Here is a 20,555-nt window from a genome sequence, read left to right as displayed (position 1 = left end):
AACCATCGGCCACAGGGTGGGCCCCTGACTTTAAACCACCGTCTTTGAGCTTTAAGTTCAATTTAGGAATTGTAAAGACAGGTGGGCTTTATGACAATATATTGCAACATATTGATGCTAATTTTGATAACAAAGACAATTTCAAGGGCAGCATAAAGACCAATATTTTGATCTTGCTTAGAAAAAAGAAGGCACCTAAACAACCACTTCTGGATGTGTTTTCCAAAAAGTACTGGATAATTCAAAATTGTGTATGGAATAACCCCAAAGAAGTTTTTCTGATGTCCTTAACCATGCTTCAAATGTTCATACCTCTTGCGATTTTTAAAATGCATTCTATAAAAGGAAAACATAAATAACACGTGAAAGCACTTCCATGCTATTGAGGTAAATTGAAGCCATTTTAATGAGAATGGGTCCTGGTTTGCCTTGTTTAATCAACCTAGATAGAACTCAACGGTTTTATACCATGAATGTTAATTTACACCATGAATGCTAGTTGATTAAGTGACAAGTTTGTGGTAATTTTTTATAAAAGGCTGGGCATTAGATTTTCATCAAGAATTACCTCCTTGATTTAACTATTGTTATTAGGCAGGAAATAAGATTGGACCTGAGTCATTTTGAATCTAGGATTGTAACTTTGTGTAAACATTAGTAGTTTCTTTAATTGATGCTGTTTTATTAAAATATCACTTTTTGTACTGGAAAAAGAGAAATATGAAATAATTTGCATTTTAAAATGTTTTGATTCTTATCTAGAATTTTGGAGTGCAGATTTTTAAGAGTTTCTCTGTTTTTCACTCTCAAAGGAGAAAAATCATTTGTTTCTTGTGGCTGAAAATAAAGGGTATCATATTATATTTTATGAAAATAGTTCTGTGTAATTGGCGTCCATATTTGTTTCATTTGAGGATACTTCTGCTTACTGTGAGCATAAGTGAAAAATAAACAAACAAACAAAACAATAACAGCCGTCACCAGATCTTAATGTGGTGGTTTTAAAATATGTACAGAGGGGCCGGCCTCGTGGCTGAGTGGTTAAGTTCGTGCACTCCCCTCTGGCGGCCCAGGGTTTCGCTGGTTCGGATCCTAGGCACGGATGTGGCACCGCTCACCAAGCCACGTTGAGGCGGCGTCCCAAAGGCCACAGCTAGAAGGACCCACAACTAGAATATACAACTATGTACTGGGGGGGGGTTCGGGGAGAAAAAGCAGAAAAAAAAGAAAGAAGAAGATTGGCAACAGTTGTTAGCTCAGGTGCCAATCTTTAAAAAAAAAAAAAGTACAGAAATTCTTTGGTATTCCTTGCTTCAAGGGATGGAGCTTAATCTCCCTCCTCTTGAGTGCAGGCTGCACTTGGTGGCTTGCTTCTAATGAATACAATATGGTGGAAGTGATGGTGTTTGGTAAAAAAAAATCTCTGTTGCTGTTTCTTTTACCTTTCTTTTAGATCACTCACTCTGAAGGGAAGCCACCTGTCATGCTGTGAAGACACGCAAATGCATCTGGTAGAGCAGCCATGTGGCAAGGTACTGAGGCCTCCTGGCAACAGCAAGGAACTGAGGCCGTCTTCCGATAGCCATGAGAGGGCGCCATCTTGGAAGCAGGTCCTCCAGCCTCTGTTGAGTCTTGAGATGACTGCAGCTCTAGCCAATATCTTGACTGCAACCTCACGAGAGACCTTGAGCCAGAGCCGTCTAGCTAAGCCACACCTGATTTCCGAGCCACAGAAACTGTGAAATAATAAACGCCTGTTGTTTTAAGCTGATAAGTTTTTGGATAATTTGCTACACAGAAATAGATAGCTAGAACCCTCAATGTGACCCCTTTCATTCTCTCTATAAGGACACGCCAACACAGACTGTGCGCTTATATTCCATGGAGTACAATGCCACCAGCTTAATAGCCAGCATTTGTTTGCTTCCATTTCAATTTCCTGGTTCTGTTTTCAAAGTTCTTGATATTCCTACAACTCCTTAACAGTTGAACCAATACTAAAGAAACATATAAAAATGTCAACATTTTCTGGATTTAATGGAAGAAAAAGACAACGTTTTTGCCAATTGAAGTGGGCCTCTTGTCTTAATAGCGCCTATTAGAACCCTAAATGGCTTTTGGCAAGAATTTCCAGAAAAGAGGTGATTGAAATCGAAACATCTCAGTTCCTCACGTCCTAAAAATGCTGCTAATAGATAGAAAACAACAACAACAATAATGACAATGTCAACAAATCCTGCTGATTATCTTGTGAACTACTCCATGTAGACGACAACAGGAGAGTGACTGAGGTAACAGCTGTAACCTGATATAACAGACCAAGGGCAGCGGGCATGGAAAATGAAAAATGACAACATAAGGGCACAGTGGGTTAGTGATTGCCCTATCCAGCGTCAGGAGCTAAGGCTGGTCATCATACCCCGAGTTTTGCTGGATTTATAGACCGACTGAAATCTGAATCCATTTTCTGCCAGAAGGAGATAGGTTGTAGGTGGGGAATGTTCAGTGATCAAACAATTCTGCCACCTTGTCTTCACCTTGAGACTGACTGATTAATTTCAGGTACTCTACTAGGAGCTAGGATAGTCCTCCTCCCCCCAAATATCTCTTCTACTTGAAATATGCCATTTTGAATTTTACTTCAACAGTCACTAAAAGTAAGGCCTGGTCCCAAAAGATCCATACAGATAATAGTCAGTAAAATTGGTTTATTTTGATGGAAGATCAGAATGTATCATTTAAGAACAGTTTATTTCTTCAGAAAATTTATCTTTCTACTTCACCTCATAAAACTGTTGTGAGAATAAATTAGTACATGTAATTAGCTTATGGAACAAGCTGTCTTTAGTGGGAATAAATCATGAAAAAGTTTTATTTTTTTCTCTCACTACAGTCTTTCAACAGTGCTATGTTGACTCTCCTCTCCTATCTTTTAGTCACACTTTGAGCTGACTCCACTGCTTTCCTTGTCACTTATGGATTTTATTTTCATTTATTAATATTTCAATTTTTTTCTGTTAACCCCAGTTTTATCACTTTAGTAGGGCTACATTTTAGTTTTTGAAAATTTTTCATTGTGATAAAATATGCATAACATAAAATGTACCACCTTGACTATTTTTAAGTGTTCGGTTCAGTGGTATTTGGTACATTCACATTGTTGTGTGAGCATCACCACCATCCATCTCTAGAATGTTTTTCATCTTGCAAAACTGAAACTCCGCCCGTTAAACAACAACTTCCCACTGCCCCGCTCCCTAGCCCTTGGCGACCGCCATGCTACTTTTTCTCTCTATGAATTTGACTACTTTAGGTACTTCATATAAGTGGAATCACACAATATTAGTCCTTTTGTGACTGGCTTATTTCACTTTGCATGATGTCCTCAAGGTTTAGCCATGTTGTAGAAAGTGTCAAAATTTCCTTCTTTTTTAACGCTGAATAATATTCCATTGTATGTATATACCACATTCTGTTTTTCCATTCATCTGTCAATGGGCATTTGGGTTTCTTCCACTTTTTGGTTATTGTGAGTAATGCTGCTATGAACATGCATGTGCAGCTATTTCTTCCAGACCCTGTTTTCAGTTCTTCTGGGCATATACCCAGAAGTGGAATTGCTGGATCATATTATAATTTTATACTTAGTTTTTCAAGGAACTGCTATATTGTTTTCCATAGTGGCAGCACCATTTCATATTTCCACCAACAGTGTACAAGAGCTCCAATTTCTCCAGTTCTCACCAACAATTATTATTTTCTGTGTTTTTGATAGCAGCCCTCCTAATGGCTGTGCAGTGGTATCTCATGTGGTTCAGTTTTATTATAACATATTAAAATATTGAGGCAAATCAGTTTAATGCCAAAACTTCAAGCACTCACTCAATGCAAATGCTTCTCTCTTCCCCACCTCAGCTCAGTCTTGACATACGCTTGGAAACCTGTTATGGGGAAGGTGGAAGTGAGGGTATATTTGGTTCTTTTGCTTGAACACAGAGGAGGGAGGATTAGTGGAGAGGGGAAAAGTCTTACATGATCAGAGCTGCTCCTGCTGACTGACGAGCAAAGCTACAGTGGGCCAAGGCAGCTTCCACTAAAGGCAGGAGATGAGAAGCTGTTTCCCATGGGCTAGAGTGGACCCCATAAAAAGTAATCAGGTTTGAGTTAACTTGAAAGGGCTCCATCTCTAGAGATCAGCCCAACAAGGCTGGGTAACCCTAACGGAGAGAATTCTTTGGGCTATTGTGTTATAAGTTGGTGATAAGGAGGGTTTCCAAGAGCTAGTCAGAGAGGCAGGCCCGGTACTAGTCGATAGTAGGTGTACAGTCAGGGGACTCCTACAGCGCTCCGTGAGAGCGAGGATTTGGGTATGCGGCACCTCCCCAGGGGACATCAACACCAGATTATATCAGCACTGGTCAGCTGAGACCTTATCTGCTCCTTCCCTGTCCTCTCTCCCTCCCTCTCCTCGAACACAGATAGAGGCAGGTAGTGAAAGAAGAAAGAGGCGGAGGAATGGTACAGAAGAGGATCACCCCACCCTCCTCCTGTCCATTGCAGGTTTCTTCAATCTGAGTGAAGCCTGAGCTTCAGTAGGAGAAGCTTCAGATGGGCTGGAGATTGCAGCTTTGATTTGAGACTGGACTGGACTTTTTAGCGTAGCAGAGTGAGGATGTTTGTTCACACCCGAGAGTGACTTGAAAAATGTTAATTTGACCGCTATATTGTCTAGGAGTGTGACAGGATAGCGTAACTGAAAGTCATGGGCAGGAGGAAAATAAAGTTGTTATACTTACTCGTGGTCTTCTGAATCCGGCTTATGCTTATTAAAAAACCCCAAAACCAGCACACAAATAGAACAGTACCTGGCACGTTGTAAGTGCTCAATAAACGTTAGGTGTTATCACTGTCATTGCCAGTATTGTTCTTACCATGCCTGATTCCTTCGCGCTCAGATCCTGTGGCGAACAACCAGCCATGGAGAAGGCAGCGTGAGAGGGGCAGGTCTGAGATCCGCAGAGGCTGGTTTGCATCCGGTTACTCTCTTCAGGTGCAGATAAGCACACGGTAATTCCCGTTTTCTGTCTAATAAAAGATACCCAATTAAGAATTAATGTGGTTTCAGTCCTAATTTCCTGTTGGCTACACTGAAATAATGAGGCAGCTCAGGCATATTACTAAATCAAACTCTAGAGGTATGGGGGAGGCGGAGCAGAGCAAGGGCCTGCTGTAGCGTCTGCTGTCTGTTCCAGCTCGGGTGACAGGATTGTAATGAGACAGAAAGAAGGGGAGGGGTCAGAAAGAACTTTCTCATCCGCCAGGAAACCTAGCGAAGCCGTAACATTCAGAGCAGGAAAGATTATTGGTGCCTTTACACACTTGTTCCAACCTGGATACGACCCCTATAAAGAGTTTCAACCAAATGTGAAGCTGGAGAGCAGATGAAATGCTTGTTAACCGTCCTTCCTGGACATTACTTAGCTCTGATGATGAGCTTTTTATTGCTTGTTGTTATTAACAAGCTTTTTATTTTAGAAGAGTTTCAGATTTACAGGGGACTGCATAGACAGTACAGAGAGTTCATGTATACACCACACCCACTTTCCTCTAGTCTTAACACCCTATATTGGTATGTATATTTGTTGCAAATGAGCCAATACTGGTATTGGTTATTGGTTATTAACTGAAGTCCATACTTTATTCAGATTTCCTCAGGGATTCCCTAACGTCCTTTTTCTGTTCCAGGATCACATCCGGGATACTACATTATGTTTCGTTGTCACGTTTCCTCAGGCTATTGGTTGTGACAGTTTCTCAGACTTTTCTTGTTTTTGATGACCGAGACAGCTCTGAGGATTAAAATACTGATCACGCATACTGGAGTATGCCCTTCAATTTCGATTCATCTGATGTTTCTCACTATTAGACCGGGATTATGGGTTTAGGGGAGGAAAACCACAGAAGGAAAGCGCCATTCTCATGACCTCGCATCCAGGGTACATCCTATGAATGTGACTTATAACTTTTGAAGTTGACCTTGATCACCTGGCTGAGACAGTGTTTATCACGTTTCTCTACTGTAAAGTTACTCCTGTTATTCTGTCCTTTTGCTCACTGCACGCTTATGCTCCACCTCCCTGAGAGCTGAGCATCCGCATAAATGCTTCTGGATGCTTCTATGTGGGAGACTTGTCTCTTGACCGACACTTACTTATTCAATCAACGATTTACATCAGTATGTACTCAATATTTATTTTATATGTTGGGTTACAGACTTCTACAAGAGCTAAATGAGAAGGCTGGAAAGAGAGGATTACAATTTTAGAGTGATTTTTTTTTTCTATTTGACATATCAAAAAATATATCTTTTACTATATTATGTGACCCTGAGCATTTTTTCTCCTTTTGTATTTATTCAATCTTTTATTGTCTATCATGTCCCTTACCTGTTTTTCTTGTGAGAGTGAACTTGATTTTTCATAGTCTCTCAGTAGTGTGGATGTTCAGCTAAACCTGAGACCTGATGCTTCCCTTGGTCAGTGAGCTCCTCTCTGTCATTAGCAGCACTGAACATTTCTGCTTTACGGAACTTCCCCAGAGAGCCTGTTTTCTGCATGCAGACAATGCAGAAGGGATTCCCTCAGCCCCCACGACTGCTCTCTGGGAGCCCAGCCCAAGAGACTCTTCTTTATCTGCTCACAGGCACACTTAATTCCTCAGTAACTGTAATTATCAAGGAATCACAGCAGTGGTCTTTATATTTCTCTTCAAAGTGCTGTTGATATTTGAGGATTCTTCTCTTGTAATCATCCTCCTCGAATATGGCTTCAGAACTCTTCAGGAGGGTTTCATACGGTTTGTAACCAATAATGTGTCTGTGAGCATGGAAGATGTTTCTTCTCTGTCACCCTATGCAAAGAAGTGTGCATCCTCGAAAAGACTGAGCACCTCAAGGAATGCTTCTAAGTCTGAGACTTTATGATGGATCTCAAAAACTGTCTCGGGCTGAGTCAAAAGCCTCCTTTTTCTCAGTAAGATCAGAGAGTTTCCCATCCTTGGGGTTCTCATGGTTTTATCTTAGTAGCTTTGGGTTTTCAGCCTGGAGCCTTGGACACTGTACTAGATAATGTGAGAATGGAAAGTCCACCAGGGGCTAGCTGGTGGTAGTAGTCAGTCTGCTGCCACCCAGCAGGACAATCTCGGACAAGTTACCAGCCTGTCTGAGCTTCAGCAAAGATGATTGGAGGGGTGGATAAGGGAATTGGCAAGTGGTTCCTCATTCAATAAGGACTCTTCTGGCTTCACATCTAATTTGAATTGGTCTTATAGTCACATATCGCAGAGTTGGAAGGTACCAGATAGGCCCATTCTAAAGACTATAACTATATTGCTAAACTTCTTCAACACGTAAGAAAAGTCAAATCCATCCCCCACATTTCTCCCTTTTCATACCTGGAGTCAGAGGCAAGGGGCCAGCAGCTATTCTCTTTGCTGTGCTAGGCTTTTCCTCTTCAACTACTCACATTCTTTCTTGTTAAATTTAGCAATTTTTTTCTTCTTTCTTGAAAAGAAGCTATAAAAATCATTCTTATCCTCAAACTCAGATTATGCCTTGAACCAGAAAGTGTTCAGAATTTGGAACTGCAATGTTTTTCAGGGATTTAAATGCAAAGCAGTGTCACCTAAACGCTACTTCATCATATTTTAATTCTATTTCATTTAGAGCTAATTTAAAACAGAAACCTGTGGAGCAGAACGGAGAGGATGGCTGGAGAGCCAGGAGGTGAAAGCCTGGGAAAGCAGATAATGGCCCTCTTCTCCTTCCTTGGGTGACTTGCCCGCTTCCTCCTGCCCATGTCCAGGTTTCTTAGCATTTGATTGAATAATTGTAAGGGATTCACTTGTTTAAATTCATCGTCTCTTCCCAAGTAAAGCATGCCACCTCTCTTGATGACACAAGCGCTCCCTTTACAATGGAGCCAATGCGGTCTATCTGCTCCAAATTCAATCAACGCACCAGCAGGATGCAGCAGCCTCGGGAGAAGATGAGGGTGATAGCTGAGGGTGTCAGAGAGCGAGAGATTTATCAGCATCCTCAACCACATGCTCTTCGCCTGGCTCATTGGCTGCCAGTGTTTTTTGTTTTCTATTTGCTGCCTCATCTTCAGATGCTCCAAGAACACTGAAGCTACTTGGAAATTTCAGGTGTAACTGAGAACTTCTTGGCATGAATATGAAACTGGTGAGACAGACATACGCTTGGCTCTGTGTAGCTGTGCTTGTCGGCACTCCAGGGCTGATGCTGAAAGACTTGATGCAAACAAATGATTTCTCTCAAGAATCCAGAGAGGAGGGGGTCATACCAGGCAGGGCTCATGGTCCAGCTACCCAGTGTGATGCCCAGGGGTCCTTCCTGACAGCTTTAAGTACCAAGTAAAACACAAGGCTGGTGATGCCTTTAATTTAATCTCATATGATGTTTTCAAAATGGGAACCGGAAAGGCAAGAGGGACCAACCTCCCTGACCAATGATGAGTGAGATAACATCACCAGCTCGACACAAATCAAATAATGCTCTGCCCTTGTTTTTCCGGTTCTCATTGCTCAGAACCGTGTGATTAGCTGGTAAAGAGATTTCAGGCTCTCGAGCTCCGTATGGTTTTCGAATGTTCATTATGTAGAGATGATTGAAAATGTCGGGGGAACGGGAACCAGATTTTCGAGAAGCCCCTTTTTCTCCTCTGCAATCTTCCGTGAGTGGGGGTGGGGTGAAGTAAATGGAATGGAATACTCCATCCCACCAGCATTTTAAGATTGACCTCTAGAGACCTGGGTCCACCAGACACGTGGGGACCTTGGTTACGGAGTCAGGACCAAATAAGATCTTTGCGTTAACAAAGAACTGTGTGCTGGGAACTCAGGAGAGCTGGAATTGCACCAACGTCTGCCGCGAACAAGCCGTGTGATCCTGGAAAAGCCATGTCTGCTCCCTGGACCTCTGATTCCTCGTCTGTAAAATGTAAACTCTGATTTTGGGGGGGGGGGTGATTATATTGGGTGTACCATAATGTTGTGTTAAACCTGTGTGGCCCGTCACAGGAAGACAAAGACAACCAAACTGGATTTGTGTTCATTTTTCAGTCGAGCCTGCAAAGAACCACATTTTGTATTTGGCTTCTTTGGAACCAGAACTTTCACCTGCAGATAAAAATGGTAAATATCTTTTAGGAGTGTGGCAAATACTGCAACTTGGAAACCACAAATCTGTATTCAAAGGTGTAGGGGAGATAAAAGCTGGAAGGAGCAGTGCTGTCATGACAGTGAATAAAGCCCTTCGGGGCCTTCACCAACCGGCTGACGCTGAGATGCAGGAGGCCGACGCAGGCATCGCTCTGCTAGTCTATTGCCCCCAAGGATTCCCAGACTGAGATGCTCAGTGAGACAGAAAGTCAGATGAGAGGTTTTAAACACTATCTACCAGGGAGGAGACTTATTTACAACTAGTGACAAAGAGTGAAAAGCTTGAAAGGAGAAAGTTAGTGCTGCCTAGTCTTAAGTGTAATCACCCCCAGTCACAGAGAGCAGAGGGTTGTATTGTAGGACTTCTGGTAAACCTCAGGGCAAGCTATGTTCTTTAAATGTAAACACATAGTAACAGCCTATTACAGCAGGGGAGCCCACAAAGGGAAAGATAGTTCTGTTTCCCTTCACAAACCGTGTAAATAGTCTTAACCACGTAATCAAAGTTTACGTAAGTGATACATTCTGCTGGGCACAAAGGAAAATACAAAGAAAACTAATGAATAAAAGGAGTCCTGCTCCTGCATACCCATTGTATAACCTTCCTTGGGCAAGTTATTCAACCTCTCTAAGTCTCAGTTTTCTCACCTGAAAGCGAGGATAACAATACCACCACCCTTATAGCGTAGTTACGTAAATGATTTGGCAGAGTGGCTGGCCACTATTATTATTATTATTATTGTTTTTATTATGTGTAAAAAAATAGTGGTAAGCTTCTTGGCAACTTATGAAACATTTTACATTTATCAAGGCACTGGATTCCTATAATGACCTGGCAAAGAAAGTATTATCGTTTCCACTTTACAGATAGTAAGGTTACACACTAAATGGCAGGAGCAAGTCTGAATCAATTTATTATTCTTTTCACTTCACCAAGCTGCCACGCATAAAGGCGTAGGAAAACAGAGCTCACCCTCTCAAGAGCCTTGCTATTTATTGAGATAGCCAAAAACTAAATAAAAGAAAGTGACGTGAGATAAATAGGTGTCTGATACAATAATGCTAGCCATGCATAGAATATTGTGACCAATTTTAGGGAGAATGGTGGACTCAGCAATTGCTGTGGAAGTACAGCGGGTAGAGGGGCCAAATGGGAGAGAGTGGATGCTACCTGGTGAACATCAGGCAAATATGATGTGGGTACGCTCACAGGTGCCCTTACTGGTACAGTAAGCTACACTTACTGCTCCACCACTAGTCTGCCCGTGGCACATATTCAGCCTCTCTTTAGTCCTAGCCTCCCCAGTCTTTGGCCTCTCCCCATAGTCTACCTACCTCCAGCATCCACGTATCCAGGGTCCTTGGGATCTCTCAACTCAGATGTCTTCTCACCAGAATCTGATCACAACAAAGAAGGCTTTGTTACATTCTTACAGATGAAGGTGAAAATGACTGGGTTATACATGCTCCTCTCTGCCCTATTCTCAGCTCCAGTGTCTGGATGCTTGTACGGGGAACAAAGCCTGGAGACGAAGGGGCGGTGGATCTCCAGGCATGAACAATTTGAGATAGTAACAAATTTTGAGGAAAGGGGGGATTTATCGGAGCCATTTAAAAGATGTTATACACTTTGCCTATCTGATCTGCTTTCTAAAGATGTGGTAAATCTGTGAAGATCAGAAATCAATAGGATTTTAAGTAAATAAGCACCGAAAGGTCAGGGACTCTGTCTTTCTTGTTGATGCTTGTATCTGCAGGACTGGCATGATGCCTAGGACATAGCAGGTGCTCCATAAATATTGGTCAAGTGAATGAACTGTTGCTGAATGAATCAATGCACAATGAATCAAATTACAGTGTGGCTCTTAAGTTTATCCAGCCTACGTGAGTATTTTGATTGGCTGGCCATGGAGGAATCATGAAATATTTGACTTGTTATAGTCTTAAGATTAAAAAAAATCTTTATTCTTATTTTTACAAAAAAATCCCTTGAACAAAGACAAGGATGATAAATTGCATAAAACGTATTAGTACTCACCTGCTGTGGAAAAAATATACTCTTCAAAAGTTGCTGCCACCACATCACCCTGCAGCACTTACATTTTCTTTTTCTCTAATGCATTGGAACTGTCAGGAATTGACTTGATTTTAAACAATGCTGGCACATGTGCTTCTCCAGGAGCTCCAGCCAATGGTCCTAACACAGATTTTGAAGTTCATAGAGAACCTCTTTCAGACTGGTATCTTTAGACATTAGAGATAAGTTATGGAGCACTATGTAGTTACTATTTTCAGTGCTCTTCATTACCTTGTGTAGATCCATATTTTCATCTGAGATCATCTTCCTTCTGCCTGAAGGACTCCCCTTAACACTTCTCATTGTGTGGGTCTGCTGGTGAGAAATTTATTTAGACTTTGTTTGTTTGAAAGAGTCTGTGTTTAACCTTAATGTTTGACAGATATTTTCACTGGGTATAGAAATCTGGGTTTACAGGATTTTAGGGTGGATGGGGTGCATTAAGAATGTGGTTTATGGTCTTTTGCTTGCATTGTAATTAAAAAATGAAAGATCGTCTGTCATCAGTACCTTTGTTCATCTGTACTTCTCATGTCTTTTTTCTCTAGTTGCTTTTAAGCTTTTCTACTTATCACTTGTAAGCAATTTGATTATGATGAGACTTGGTGTAGTTTTTTCCACATTTACTTAGCTTGAGATTCATTAAATTTCTTGAATTTGTGGGTTTATAGTGTTTATCAGATTTGGAAAAATTTTGGCCATTGTTTCTTCTAATATTTTTTTCCCTTTCCCCACTTTGGAGACTTCAATTAAACATATACTAGGCTACTTGAAATTGTTCCACAGCCCACTGATACTGTGCTCATTTTTTAAAGTTTGTTTTTATTTCTATGTTTCATTTTGGGTAGTTTCTATTGCTACACATTCAAGTTTATTACTCTTTTGTTCTATCGTCTCATTTGCTGTTAATCTCATCCAGTGTATTTTTTTATCTCAGACGTTGTATTTTTTGTCTCTAGAAGTTCAATTTGAGTCATTTTTTTATACCTTCCAGGTCTCTATTTAACTTCTGAACACATGGAATACAGTTATAATAACTGTTTAACGTCTTTGTCTGCTAAATATAACCTATGCCAGTTCTAACTCAATTGTGATAGATTGATTTTCTCCTCATTATGGATTATATTTTTCTACTTTTCACACTTGGTAATTTTTTACTGGATGCCAGACATTGTGAATTTTACCTTTTTTACTTCCCATAAATATTCTTGAGCTTTAATCTGGGACATAGTTAAGTTGCTTGGAAATAGTTTGAAACTTTCAGGTTTTGCTTTCAGGCAGGACCTAAATGGCATATAGACTAGGGCGTTTCTGATCTCAGCACTATTGCCATTCTGGACTGGATAATCCTTTTTTGTAGGATATTTAGCAGCATCCTTGCCCTCTACCCACTCGATGCCACTAGAACCCCCATTAAATCACGACAATAAAAAACAAATATCTACAGAGATTGCAAAATGTCTCCGGGGGGAAATTATTCACGGTTTAGAACCACTGTTGTAGGGTTAACTTTGCCCCACCACTGAGAAAAGACCCTTCTGAATACCCTTTCCAATGCCTGTGAGGTTTTCTAATCTGGCTGATGATACACATTTTTGCGAGCCCTATGTGAGTGTTGGGTACTTGTTTCCTCTAATCCTTTAGGGTGAGTCTTCCCTCAGCCTTGGGTGGTATCTTCACATGTATGTGCTGATAAGTGTTCTGCTGAATGCATTCTGGACCCTCTTTAGATCTCCAGGGTTCTCTCTCTGTGCAATCTCTCCTCTCTGCTATTCTGTTCTGCAAATTCTAGCTGCTTGGTCTGCTTTGACTCCCAACTTATTCTTCTCAATTTATGCAGCATGCTGGGCCTCCCTTGTATCCCCTCTCCCTGTGCCTTGACCTGGAAACTCTCCCAAAGCCATAACTTTGGAAATCAGGAGGTTTACCTTGTTTGTTTCCTGTCTCCCAGAGATCACCGGTATCCTTTGTCACCTGATAGCCAGTGTAATTGGTAAAATGATTATTTTTACATAATTCGTTCAGTTTTTGGGTGTTTAGACAGAAGGATAAACCTAGTTGCTTTACTCCATCTTGGCAGGAAGTAGAAGTCTCCTTCTGATTTTTAAAGTACAATTAAATGATAGAAAACTTGAAAATTCAAAAAAGTATAAAGATGGGCACAAAATCGCCCAGAAGTAAACATTAGCAACATGTTAATATGTTTTCTTTCACTGATCGGGAGTGTCACTTTCATTGAATCCTCACCAGCACTTAATATTATAATATAAAAATATTTTGCTAATTTTTTTTGAGGACGATTTGCCCTGAGCTAACATCCACTGCCAATCCTCTTTTTGCTGAGGAAGACTGGCCCTGAGCTAACATCGGTGCCCATCTTCCTCTACTTTATATGTGGGATTCCTGCCACAGCATGGCTTGATGACTGGTGCATAGGTCCCCATCTGGGATCCGAACTGGCGAACCCGGGGCCGTCAAAGCAGAACGTGCAAACTCAACTGCTACACCACCAGCCCTGCCCCAATATTTTGCTAATTTAAAAGATAAAATAGTATCCATATTTCATTTTAAACTTTCATTTCTTTATTTACTAGTTGAGGTTGAAGTTTTGTGCTTAGCCATATTCTTTGTTATATTACTGGATTATTATCTCTTAACGTAGTGAAGATGTTAACTCTTTGCCTATTATATTTGGTGTCTATATTTCCTCCAGTTTGACGTACCTTTTAGTTTTGATTTTTTGACAAATAAGTTAAAATTTTTATGTAGTCAAATCTATTGATCTTTTCTTTAGCGGTTATATTCCTGTACCTTTTTTTTTTTGTTTTGAGGAAGATTAGCCCTGAGCTAACATCTGCTCCCATTTTCCTCTACTTTATATGTGGGATGCCGGCCACAGCATGGCTTGATAAATGGTGCCTAGGTCCACACTAGGGATCTGAACTGATGAACTGGGGGCTGCCGAAGCACAGTGTGCAAACTGAGTGCTCAAACTTAACTGTTATGCTTCCAGACCGGCCCCTCCTATAGCTTTTATATTTAAAAAGCCTTTCCCATCCAGACATCACATAACTATTTACCTATATTTTCTTCTAAGTATTTTTTAGTTGTTTAATTGAAATTCTTATCTCCCTAATGCAACTGAATTTATATCAGTGAATGAAGTGCTGAAGCAAGTGTCTAAGTGGATTTTTCCTCAAAGAACTTCCTGATTTCTCAGCCCCTTTTGTGGAATGGCTCATCCTTTACTCACTGGATTTTTAAAAACATTATTTAGTGTATCTTAGGTTCATATTCAATAGGAGGATCTGTGTCTGTGGCATTCATTTTGCTTCCCAGATCTGAGCATCCATTCTCGGGCCTGAGATATTCTTTTGACTCAGACATTTCAGTGTACTGAATGTGTTCTATAGAATCTCCAACATTTCCCTCTTCCATAGCCAAGGAGCTTCTGGTGGGCACAAGGTGTGGACACCTACAAGTGTCATAAAGGGAGCTATTTGCTAGCCGCTATTCTCAGACATCTCAACCCTGGTCGTTTTCTTGTAAGATTAATAGAACAACCTGCTTTACAGGACAGCTCTTCCATACCAGAATGCATGTTCTCACGCACACACACACACACACACACACACAAGCATAGTGCTATCTTGTTGCTTATCACCCCCTCTGCCTGTCACTCTTTATCAATTGAAGAGCCAAAGTAGGGAGAAGGTGAGAAGAGAGATTGCTTGTGCATATGCAACTGTCAAAAATCTAAATATAGATCATACGAGTGACTGAAAATCATCTCCACAAATCCCATCTTCCCCCAGTGTATTTTCTCATATCTGCATCTCTAATCTGCTCTTGGCTGTGCTTCACTTCTGTTTCCTTTCACTTTTCTACCTTTCTGATGACCCCTTCCCAGCAGGAATATGTAGAACTTTTCAAAGGGTCATAGCACTGTTCACAAATATCCTGATTTTTATTCCTTCATATACATGGCAGGATTGAACTCAGGAGTGTTCTGGTGACATGCTTCAGCCAATGAAACAAAAGCAGAAGTTTAAAGAATTAGCATACTATTTAGCATAGAGCCTGGCAACATTCCAAATGTTTGGTTGCCCCATCAGCTTAGGTCCCCACGTGAGGATGATTTAGAGTAGAGCCCCCAGATAGCAATAAGGAACATGTCATGCAAGTAGAAATAGATCTTTGTTGTTTGAAGCCACTGAGATTTGGAGGATGTCACTACAGCATAACCTAGTCTAATCTGACGGGTACGTAGTACAAAGACTATTTTCAAAACTGAAGAATGGGACATATGCTTTGTGACTCACGTGGGTGTATCTATATCTGGCACATCTTATCTTTATCATCTCCCAAGAAACTGGATGGGGTGGAATGATCAAGGAAAATGGAGGATGACTTCCTTCCCCATCCAATCGGTGGAGCTGCGGAGAGCTCCCAGCTTAACAGTGACATGATAACAGAAACAAGTATTTTAAACGAGAATTGTCCTTGTGCCTTGGGTGCAAAATACCACTGGTGCTTTTCTTAGTTTAGCTGGCTAGGTAGCAAATCATAGCCTTGTTTCCCCTGGCTCAACTCCCAGTTCATTGTTTATGATACACTCTTGGGGTCACTATACCAAAATGTAAAGAATAGTTCATGTCTTGGTTTCCAACGATCTTGCAGTTTTGTGCATTTCTGCAGCAGGTATTCTGTGAAAGCAGAAAAAGAAATAAAGAAATTCCAAGCAGATGCTTAATCAATGATAAGCGCCAGCATTTCTACATCTTATCTCAGGTCGAAAGCAAGGATCAGCATGTTTAATTTTGGCTTCAACTGGGCCTTTGTGATGTGAGAGTCTTTTCCATTCTGCTCCTGTGTGTGCAATGTTACAGCCAATAACCTTATTAGGTAAATTCCTCAGCTCAGCTGGTTGAATGGGTGGTCACTTCTTATTTTAATCAGTTATTTCAAGGGTTTTTCATGATCTGGATTTGAAAAGATTTGACTGTGCCTCATTGATCCTAGAGATTATATTATTTTTTTCCAGTAATTTTGAGCTCATAATGGTTTATAACATTGTGTAATTTTGGGTTTACATTATTATTTATCAATTTCTAAATAGACTTCATCATGCTCACCACCAGCAGGCTAATTTTTGTCTGTCACTATACATATGTGCGCCTTTATCCCTTTTGCCCACCCCTGATGCCTTCCCTTCTGGTAATCACTAATCTGTTCTCTTTATCCATGTATTTGTTATCTTTCACATATGAGTGAAATCATGCAGTATTTGTCTTTCTCTGTCTGGTTTATTTTGCTTAACATCATACACTCAAGGTCCATCCATGTTGTTTCAAATGGGATGATTTTGTCTTTTTTATGGCTGAGTAGTATTCCAGTGTATATTTATACCACATCTTCTTTATCCATTCACCACCTGGGTTGCTTCCACTTCTTGGCTATTGTGAATAATGCTGCAATGAACATAGGGGTGCATAAATCTCTTTGGATCATTGATTTGAAGTTCTCTGGATAAATACCCAGTAGTGGGATAGCTGGATAGTATGGTATTTCTACTTTTAATTTTTTGAGACATCTCCATCCTGTTTTCCATAGTGGCTGCACCAGTTTGTATTCCCACCAGCAGTATATGAGGGTTTCTTTTTCTACATACCCTCTCCAAAATTTGTTGTTTTTTGTCTAGGTGATTATAGCCATTCTGTCTAGTGTAAGGTGATATCTCATTGAAGTTTTGATTTGCATTTTCCTAGTAATTAGTGATGTTGAATATCATTTCATGTGTCTGTTGGCCATCTGTATATCTTCCTTGGAAAAATGTCTGTTCATATCCTCTGCCCGTTTTTTGATTGGGTTGTTTGTTTGTGTTTGTTGTTGAGTTGTATGAGTTCTTTACATATTTTGGAGATCAACCTCTTGTTGGATAAATGTTTGCAAATATTTTCTCCCAGTTGGTGGGTTGTCTTTTTGTTTTGTTCATGGTTTCTGTTGCTTTGCAGAAGATTTTTAATCTGATGTAGTCCCATTTGTTAACTTATTCTTTTGTTTCCCTTGCCCAAATAGACATAGTATTTGAAAAGATGCTGCTAAGACCAATGTCAAATAGTGTACTGCCTATATTTTCTTCTAGGAGTTTTATGGTTTCAGGTCTTACATTCAAGTCTTTAACCCTTTTTGAGTTAATTTTTGTGTATGGTGCAAGATAATGGTCCACTTTCATTCTTTTGCATATGGCTGTCTAGTTTTCCAAATACCATTTACTGAAGAGACTTTCCTTTCTCCATTGTATGTTCTCGACTTGTTTGTCAAAGATTAACTGTCCATAGATCTGTAGTTTTGTTTCTAGGCTTTCAATTCTGTTCCACTGATCCGTGTGTCTGTTTTTGTGCGAGTACCATGCTGTTTTGATTACTGTAGCTTTATGGTATATTTTGAACTCAGAGATTGTGATGCCTCCAGCTTTGTGATCAAGCGGGATTTATTCCAGGGATACAAGGATGGTTCAACATCTGCAAATCAATCATTGTGATATACCACGTTAATAAAATGAGGAATAAGAATCACATGATCATCTCAACAGATGCAGAGAAATCATTTGACAAGATCCAACATCCATTAATGATAAAAATTCTCAATAAAATGGGTATAGAAGTAACGTATCTTAATATAATAAAGGCCATATATGACAAACCCACAGCCACCATCATACTCAATGGTGAAAATCTGAAAGCCATCCCTCTGAGAACAGAACAAGACAAGGGTGCCCACTCTTGCCACTTCTATTCAAGATAGTAGTGGAGGTTTTGGCCAGAGCAATTAGGGAAGAAAAAGAAATAGAAGGAATCCACATTGGAAAGGAAGAAGAGAACTCTTAACTGTTTGCAGATGACATGATTCTGTATACAGAAAACCCTAAAGAATATATCAGAAAACTGTTAGAAATAATCAGCAGCTACAGCAAAGTTGCAGGGTGCAAAATCAATTTTAAACAGTCAGTTGCATTTCTGTACACTAACAATGAACTAGCAGAAAGAGAAATCAAGAATAAAATCCCATTTACAATCACAACAAAAAGAATAAAATATCCAGGAATAAACTTAACCAAAGAGGTGAAAGACCTATACACTGAAAACTATGAGACATTTTTGAAAGAAATTGAAGAAGACAAAGAAACGGAAAGATATTACATGCTCATGGGTTGGAAGAATTAACATAGTTAAAATGTCCATACTACCTAAAGCAATGTACTGATTCAGTGCAATCCCAATCAGAATCCCAATGACATTCTTCACAGAAATAGAACAAAGAATCCTAAAATTTATATGGAACAACAAAAGACCCCTAATAGTTAAAGCAATCCTGAGAAAAAAGAGTAGAGATTATATTCTAATGCTTTTGGCCATGTTTTGTCATCACCCCTGTCATGGCTGTGGGTAAACTTCAATGATGGGCACTAACTGGGTGGAAAGTCAATGCAAATTAGTTACCAGACTGAATTTGAGTCAGTTTTTAAAGAAATGTATTTTAAATGCAAACAGCAACTCAAACAAGTCTCATGAAGTTCTGACAGAAGACTTCCAAGTGGAAGTCCTGCTGAGCTGCTGTATTGAGTAGATAAAGCTCATTTATAATTAGCATCCTTATTTGCATACAAACACTTGATGGGCTAGAGTCTTTAACAATGATTTGCTCTCTTACAGAGTTTAAATGTGCTCCTGCAATCACATTCAGCCTAATCAGCTGCTTGGCAGAACCTCTTTTCATCGGCCACTCTGAACTCCGGTCTAACCTACACTGAAATATAACAAAGACTGAATTAGTGTACTCCAAAGAAATAAAATGTTATTGAATGTAACTGGGTGTTTTTGAAATATTAACTGAATTTTTTTAATCTCCTCATTGCCCCAATTCATCCTAGAGGACAGAGGGAGAGGAGAAATCTCAAATTGATTAAGAAGTTTCTGTCACCTCTGGATGGGTTGTTTGAAATACAAATAGAAATTGAACTGTAGAAAATTTAGAAGATAATATTTCATATGCATCTTTGGATGTGGACTGAAATCCGGTCCTACAGTTATGACCCCATTGCATAATTCTAGAAGCCATCCAGATAGAATTCAGTGCAAATGGTGTCCCATGGAGCTGAGCAATCAGAGCTATACAGCTTTTGGAATGAGATATTGTACTTGCCTGTGGCTATTGATGCGAGAACATGTGTTGCTCTTCCTTTTTTATTTGACAAGATTACATTCATTCTTCAAGACTCAGATCAAATGTCATTTCTTCCCAGACTTCCTTATTCTCACTGTTGGTATCAGTCATGGTTTCAGCAGGAAACAGGTACACTCAAATTGGGTAATTTGAGGAGAGTTCATAAAGGGGCAATTTACAAAGGTATGGGCAGGGTATATGGAAGCTACAAGGAAAAGACTGCAGGATTCTGGAGCTTGTAACATCAGGGCCTGAAATGGCAGGGGAATAGTGTGGTCACTAGGACCTGGTCACAGTAGCTATATGGGGGTAACCACAAAATAGCAACTGAGAACTTTATAGCCAACACTCAACGACTCAATAGGGAAGAAGCCTGGTAGGCAAATTTCCCAACCTGACTCTGCTTTCTACCTTCACTATCCTTTCATAACCCTTGTTAGCTGAACCTAGCTGGAAGTCAGTGGGCAAGGGAGCCTGCTGATGAAGTCCATATAGACTGGTATATTAGTTATTTATTGCTATGTAACAAATTACTCCAAAACTTAGTAGCTTAAAACCGTGAACACTATCTTACAGTCTCTGTGGAGCAGGAATTCAGAGGCTCAGCTGGATTCTGGCTCAGGGGCTCTCATGAGGCTGCACTGAAGAAGTCACCTGAGGCTGTGGTCATCTGAAGGCTGGGAAATTTGCTGCCAAGTTCATTCACTCACATGGCTGTTGGTTGGAGGCCTCAGTTCCTCCTCAGGTGAGCCTCTCCATAAGGTAACCCAAGTGTCCTCATGACATTGCAGCTTCCTTCCCCCCAAAGCACATGATCCAAGAGAGAAAGAGAGTAGAGGAGAAGCTGCATGTCTTTTATGACCCAGCATTGAAAGTCACATACCATCACTTCTGACATAGATCAACTCAAATTCAAAGCGGGAGAGAGTCATGCAGGAACACAAACACCAGGGGACGGAGATCATCAAGGGCCATCTTGAAGGCTGGCTACCACAACCAGCCTACCTAGAGG

At 40.3% G+C, this 20,555-nt stretch overlaps 2 long non-coding RNA genes across 5 annotated transcripts in view; one reads left to right on the top strand and one right to left on the bottom strand.

Annotated features, from left to right (window-relative positions):
- The window catches only part of LOC139076511 (uncharacterized), a 135,465-nt gene that overhangs the window by 107,442 nt on the left and 7,468 nt on the right, over positions 1–20,555 (top strand). For 2 of the 4 annotated variants that reach the window (XR_011528213.1, XR_011528215.1), the window contains exons 3-5: positions 1,454–2,291; positions 4,956–5,067; positions 20,120–20,288. This is a non-coding gene — a long non-coding RNA (uncharacterized lncRNA). Of the gene's footprint in view, positions 1–1,453; positions 2,292–4,955; positions 5,068–5,745; positions 9,214–19,032; positions 19,188–20,119; positions 20,289–20,555 lie in introns of those variants that run through there. The other 2 variants (XR_011528212.1, XR_011528214.1) reach the window with 2 other exon arrangements.
- LOC139076513 (uncharacterized) lies at positions 16,604–19,142 on the bottom strand. The gene is made up of 2 exons (XR_011528217.1): positions 19,031–19,142; positions 16,604–17,841 (listed from the first exon to the last, which is right to left on the bottom strand). It is a non-coding gene; the product is annotated as an uncharacterized lncRNA (long non-coding RNA).

The sequence above is a fragment of the Equus przewalskii genome, chromosome 16, assembly GCF_037783145.1.
Source record: "Equus przewalskii isolate Varuska chromosome 16, EquPr2, whole genome shotgun sequence".
NCBI classification, from domain to species: Eukaryota; Metazoa; Chordata; class Mammalia; order Perissodactyla; family Equidae; genus Equus; species Equus przewalskii.
Note: the sequence above shows the minus strand (reverse complement) of the source record. Positions and strands in the feature narration are given on the sequence as shown.